The sequence below is a fragment of the Habropoda laboriosa genome, unplaced genomic scaffold (genome assembly GCF_001263275.1).
Source record: "Habropoda laboriosa isolate 0110345459 unplaced genomic scaffold, ASM126327v1 scaffold20, whole genome shotgun sequence".
Taxonomy (NCBI): Eukaryota; Metazoa; Arthropoda; class Insecta; order Hymenoptera; family Apidae; genus Habropoda; species Habropoda laboriosa.
The window spans coordinates 1,019,342-1,026,218 of record NW_017100143.1 but is presented as its reverse complement, the minus strand read 5'-3'; the positions used below and the strand labels follow the sequence as shown (position 1 = coordinate 1,026,218).

Below are 6,877 nucleotides of genomic sequence, written 5' to 3'. Positions count from 1 at the left end.
TTCAGTTTACTATAATGCTTTGTTTAAGAGAGATGATTTTTTTAAAGTTAGAAAAGAACAATGGAATTTTTCATGTGGCTATATTTTATTCACTTCAATTGACGCAGTATTCAACATAGAATTATTACAGTGTAGAGTGTACTCTGAATTATTAGAGTCACATAACTTAGCACTCCAATCATGGAGTCCATACATCATCCTAACTTTCGCAGCCCCCTGAACCAATTTCGATTCGATTCGCCATGTACGTACGAACTTTGCCTTACAAGCTCAAGGTGGTTCGTGTTGGATATAAAAAGTTAGCCGTCAAGACTTCAGAAGGCCTTTTCCTCTGTGGCAAACTTTTTATCCGAGCAACGAGACGAGCCTGTAAATCGGAGATCCTAAATTCCAACTGCGAGAAATTCCCTCCTCTCCATTTCTCATTATTTTTCTCTCTCTCTCTCAGTATTTTTTTCTCCCTCTTCTCTCTCTCTTTCAGTATTTTTCTCTTTTCCTCGCTAATTTTCTCTCTCGCGGTATTTTTTTCTCACCGATTTTCTCTCTCTTTCAGTATTTTTCTCTTTTCTCTCTAATTTTCTGTCTCTCAGTATTTTTTTCTCACCAATTTTCTCTCTCTTTCAGTATTTTTCTCTTTTCTCTTTCTCTCTCCCTCCCTCTCAGTATTTTTTTCTCACTTGTCTCTCCTTTCCTCGGTATTTTTCTCTTTCTCTTCTCTCACTTTCTCTCCCTTTTTTATCAGACGAAAATCGTCCAGCGGCGGATCGATCGCGGACACACCTCCACCGAATTTTATTCGGCCATTTCCCCGACCGTAATTCGCCGGGAATGAAACACACCGGACCGTGATATACATCGCTTTATTGTTCCGAGAATGTGCCGCAGCCAGCCAGATTACTGGCTGAAAATTTGTTTAGAGGTTGTCGGAGATAAGGATACCGCGATATAAATATAAATTCTCTTAGAATGTTCAACCAGCCTTTTACCCCTACCAATGACACACACGCAAAAAGAAAAGAAACAAATATCCTATACACATCTACACTCTTCCACCTATACAATAAAAAGCTTGAAAATAATAGAAATCTAATCCTATAATTCACACATAATTGCACAAAAGTCAACGTGTATATACCAGTCAATTTTTTTTTCCAAAGAATCATAGCGTTTCGAAACTTTCGTATGGTGTTTTAGGTCGAACGAACGGCTGGGCTATAACACGCACGTCTATAGTAGGATTTTCGTCGTTAAAGGGGGAGAATAAGTGGCTCGTTTTGGCAATAAGAAAATCGGTAATATCGCGATCAAGAGTCCTGGGATGGATTTCTTACGATCGAATAAATCTACTTGACTCTGTTCGAGCCAACCACTCCATTCCACTCTTCGTCTCTCCTCTGTTGTTCATACAAAAGAAGAAGGAGGGAGGGAGAAAGAAGAGAAACGTAGAGGAATATCGTAGCCAATGGAAGAAATTATCGAGACTCGTGGATACGTCGTGTATTTTCGTATCCATAGCCAGTGGGAATAATTTAAACCGTCTGCTCGATCAAACTTTCGCCCCTTGGGGCGAGTTAGAGTCTCTCCTCCTTCGTGCCTTCAACTTCCATTGTTTCTCATCCTTTTGGCTAACGTTAGTATCGCGAATTTTCCTTCTTTATATTGCCCAATTTATGGATTATTAATTTTCTCGGTATAGACAGTGAAAAGTGAGATTTTTCATGCTTCGAAATTTCATCAATTTTTCCTTGATTTACGTAGAGTCTCTCCCTTAAATTTCTATCGTTTCCCATCACTTTGGCCAACGTTAGTCTCACGAATTTTCCTCCTTTATATTGCCCAATTTATGGATTATTAATTTTCTCGGTATAGACAGTGATAAGTGAGATTTTTCATGCTTCGAAATTTCATCAATTTTTCCTTGATTTACGTAGAGTCTCTCCCTTAAATTTCTATCGTTTCCCATCACTTTGGCCAACGTTAGTCTCATGAATTTTCCTTCTTTATATTGCCCAATTTATGGATTATTAATTTTCTCGGTATAGACAGTGAAAAGTAGATTTTTCATGCTTCGAAATTTCATCAATTTTTCCTTGATTTACGTAGAGTCTCTCCCTTAACTTTCTATCGTTTCCCATCACTTTGGCCAACGTTAGTCTCATGAATTTTCCTTCTTTATATTGCCCAATTTATGGATTATTAATTTTCTCGGTATAGACAGTGAAAAGTGAGATTTTCATGCTTCGAAATTTGATCAATTTTTCCTTGATTTACGTAGAGTCTCTCCCTCCAATTTCTATCGTTTCCCATCACTTTGGCCAACGTTAGTCTCACGAATTTTCCTCCTTTATATTGTCGAATTCATGGATAACTAATTTTCTCGGCACACTCGGTGAAAAATGAAATTTTCATCCGTTGAAATTTGGTCAATTTTTCCTTCACCTTCGTAGAGTCTCTCCCTACAATTTCGATGGTTCCTCGCCCCTTTGGCCAACGTTAGACTCGCGAATTTTCCTCCTTGATATCGTCTAATTTATAATTAATCAACATTCTCGGTATAGTCAGTGAAAAATTAAATTTCCATCCCTCAAAATTTCATCAATATTTCCTCAACTCTCACTTGGGACTTAACATTTAAAAAATAACAAAATTCCACTCAGTTTAGTTGTTCAAAATTAGTACATACACCCAGCTTCCGAATTATTCCACAATTAAGCAATTTTTTAATTCGCTCCAATTTTTTAAATATTCAAATTTTTCTTAGCGTTCGATATTCGAATTACTCTGAAATCAAGCAATTTTTCTCTTTTCCTATTCCCCTCAAGTCAACTCAACTCTGCGCTCATAATACTTGGACAGCGAACGTGTTAAGGCGGAGCGTAAGTGGCGCAAAAAAAGGGGGTAGATCGGTTTCCGGCGGAGAGACGCCGAGGAATCGTAGAGGCGTGGCCCATATCTTATCACTGGAGTAACATTCAACGAAGGGTATCGACCGGTGAAAAAGACAGGTTCCCGGTGTCAGGACCGGGACCATCTCCAACCAGCTCGCGTTTGCAGAAAAGTTCTCGCCGAATCGTAAATAGGGTGGTGCCTGCTGAGTCCACGCGATATTGTAATCTGTCGCAGCAAGAAATTTCTCTATGAACTACAACATATTGCTCGACAGATTTTACAGATTGGTTTAATATCTTCTCCACCGTCGATCCGTTGCTCTCGAATCACTTTTCACGCGGTGAAACAGTTCAAGATCTACGTATTTCTTTTATTCTTTCGATATTCGTCATATTCTTCACAGATTCGTTTGATACCTTTTCTTTAGATACGATCAGTGCTTTCGAATAATTTTTCCATCGGTGAAACGATCGAGGATCTCTTTAGACTTTATTTTCTCATTTGGTAGAAGAATCTTCTTCTTTTAAATCATATTTCAGACCGTTCTTCACATTACGACAGAGCTTATTTATTTAAGTCTAGAAATTGCTTTATCTTCCTACCTTATAGTGATTCACTTTGAACGCTGATTTGAAAGGTACCCAAAATATGAATACAAAACGATGCTTCGTGATATTCGATTTATTAAATTATAGAAGAATTTTAAAAATGAATCCCCAATAAACAACGACGTTCTCATGATACAGTTAACCCAACTACGGTCCTCGGGTCTTTCTTGACCCGTCGCCCTTTCATTTTTTAAATAGCTTTTGCGGTTATCAAATTTACGTTCCCTTAACGCCATATTGAAAGTGTATTATCGGGCCTCTTTTGACCGAAAGATCTTAAGAATAGTCCTAACAAAACTAAAATAATCAGATTCAACAATTGAAAATTAGAAAAATCAAAATTCTCTCCTACTTAACGCCACATTAAAAGTGCCTTACCTACGTTCACACTGTGCCTCTTTTGACCCAAAGATCTCAAGAACAATCCTGACAAACCAATTACAATTCTCCCTGTATCACACGCTTCCCAAAAAAATCTCCAATTGCCTCTACGCAAAACTGCTCGAAGCCGCTTCATTCGAACTCCCCAGTTTTCTCCACCACGCGATACACTTCGTTTCCCTCGAAAGAAGCGCTATCTATTCCCGGCCGCGGTACGTTCTAATCGATAAACATAAAAAATATACGTAAAAAAAATCGATTTAATCTCCGCTGTTATGGCAGCGAAAGAGAGAGGGAGAGAGGATATAACGTCGGTCGTTAGACGCCTGGCGAATTATTCTCGACGATGGCTGACCACCGGTGAGTGTTTAACATCGTCTAAATTTACCCCGAGTGCCTTGTATTTTTCACCGTTTCTTTCTCACCGACTAGCCAGAGAGCTCGAAACTTTATTACAGAGGTTCTACCGTTCGACTCGCTTCTACCCCTTCAAGTCTCGTGATAATTCGATACGACAGGACTCGCGGAACGCGCGGAGAGAGACGAAGAAGAAGCATACATATGGCAGAACAGCATGGCACGAATATTATTCATACCATAGGCGGCATACAGTCCACCGGCTATTTATAAACCGGCATACGGATATTTACGTATTTCCTGGCAACTTTGCGCTGAGAAACTTCGACCCCTTTTCACCTGAAATCGCGTGCGTCTGAAAATTTACCATACAGTGACCCGTTCGATCCGTTACGACCCGGGTTTAATTGCCACCTCGCAGCTGAATAACGACGTGCTCGGGAGTTTTCTCTGGAAGAAAGTTGATTTTTCTGGAGAAACGTGAATTGGTGGAGGGGGGAAAGAATCGAACGAGCGTATATGTATAGTCTGTCGAAGCGATAGGAAAATTGGAAATTTTTCGTATTTCACGTTTTTGTTCATTTTTTATTTCGGAATTTTAGTGTTTCGTTAATTTTCAACTCTTCTGGTGATAATTACAATTGTCGTCTTCTTTATCGTCCAATTTTAGTGGTATTCTGATAAGAAAATTGTCAACTTGAAGCAAATATGATTAAGAGATGGATTTGGTCGGATATTGAAATCGTTCACCGGGAAGATCAAATATTTTAACCCTTTCACTGATGTTGACGCCTGTATAGGTGCTGTGAAAAATTTCTCGTACCGTGTTATCGGTGATTTTCAACGCGCTTTCGTCTTAATTCATGCCTCGATTCTTCTTTTTTCCATACTTCCACCTTCATTTGTGAATTGAACCCTTTCGTTACCGTAGGCGTTTTGACAATGTGCTGACACTTTGCGGTGCACTTCCACCTTAATTTAATCAACGACCAAAGTAACAAATTTTGCAAATTTTGCGACCGATCGTCGGTCACCCGCGTTACGCATTAAAATTTTCCGCAGCGAAAGGGTTAAGTGGGAAAATGTTTGGAATATTGAATATTCCCGAAAGATGTGTCGTCTTATGCTAAAGAAACGATCAATTGTCGAAGTGCTTTTACTTTCTGCAAATGACACGAGGCTCGTTTATTTCCAGCAGAGCGCTTAATTGCCGATTGAAAGTTTTAAACCGCGGCGCCAGAGATTCTGTGTCTATCGAGCAAGTTGATACTTTAAATAACTTGGAGGGAGCCTAAACGGTCTGAAATTTTTATCAAGCTCAACGTTGATATATTACTGCGCCACTGCACGTGTTATCGATACCTGCTGCTCTCCGCCTCGCCAATTTCTCGCCATGGATTAATTTTATTATTTCGCCGAATTATCATCCTTCCGGTGGAAATTATTTCCAAAATTTTACCCAAACTGGCTCTTTAAATAGAGATTATTTAGAATTTTTCCCAAACTGGCTCTTTAAATAGAGATTGTTTCGAATTTTTTTCCAAATTATTTCTTTAAATAGAGATTATTTATGTAAGGGCTTTTAATCTTAACACTTTACCGACCGGTAGCCTATTAATCTGCTTTTTTGCCGCCGACGCTTACCGACCGATAGCCTATTAATCGGTCAAAGTTTGATTTAACATTTCTACAATGTATAAGAACAAGCGCATATATTCCCGCGCGATAGCCTAGAGTCTAAGCAGAACCGGTGTCAGCGATGTATCTGTGGCCGAGTGAGCGGTCGGAAGTGCGTAGGATGTTCAACCGCTACCGGTCGGTAACAACATTTCGTCGTCGTCGTCCTTATCAACTACGCGGTTCAATCTCGTTCTCTTACAATTCTTACGATTCTCACAATTCTCCCTGCAGTGCTCTTAACGCGTCCTTATATGCGGGCGCCCCTCTCTTGCCTTCAGGAAACCCTGGCGCAAGTTGGGGGTTTCTACTCGGCAAGGACCGCGTCGCGCGAGCACGTGGCTGGGTCCTTACCTGACCCCAGCCCTTAACTCGTGGGAGAGTCAGGCGTTGGGACCGGGTTTCTCCGCAGACCGAGAGGTCTGCGGGTCATAAACCAGCCCGAGTCCCTACCTTCACTCAACCATACTCACACATTTAGAATTTTTTCCCAAATTGGCTCTTTGATTAGAAATTATTTAGAATTTTTCCCAAACTGGTTCTTTAACCTTTTGACTGCAGCGCACTCTCGGGGAGAACCATCAATACAGATGGCGCGATATTCGCATATCAGTCGCTGCGACTGGTTGATTTGATACCATTCTTGAGGTTACAATTACCGATATTCAGTTGCTATGTTACATAGAACGATAAATTCCCTGTTGAAACAATTGGTAAAACAGTAAAGGTGTTACAGTAAGAAAAATGTAGAGGGCGTATATTTACGCGTTTCGTATATATTGATAGACTTGTGAGGGCGTATGTATACGCCTTTCGTAGTCAAGGGGTTAAATAGATATTATTTCCACGTTCTCCTCGCCGAATTCTATCCTTTAAATAGAAATATATGACGAGAGAAAAATATGTATTCTGACGTTTCTCGTTCGACTTGATGCGGAGGATTTAGGTTTTGGAAATATTCGAGA

General features: G+C 40.0%; 2 protein-coding genes across 2 annotated transcripts in view; one reads left to right on the top strand and one right to left on the bottom strand.

The window, feature by feature from the left end:
* The window catches only part of LOC108574010 (pseudouridine-metabolizing bifunctional protein C1861.05), a 54,432-nt gene that overhangs the window by 24,214 nt on the left and 23,341 nt on the right, over nucleotides 1-6,877 (bottom strand). The gene's annotated exons all lie outside the window — the stretch shown is intronic.
* Nucleotides 1-6,877, top strand: part of LOC108574033 — a 27,164-nt gene that overhangs the window by 1,705 nt on the left and 18,582 nt on the right. The gene's annotated exons all lie outside the window — the stretch shown is intronic.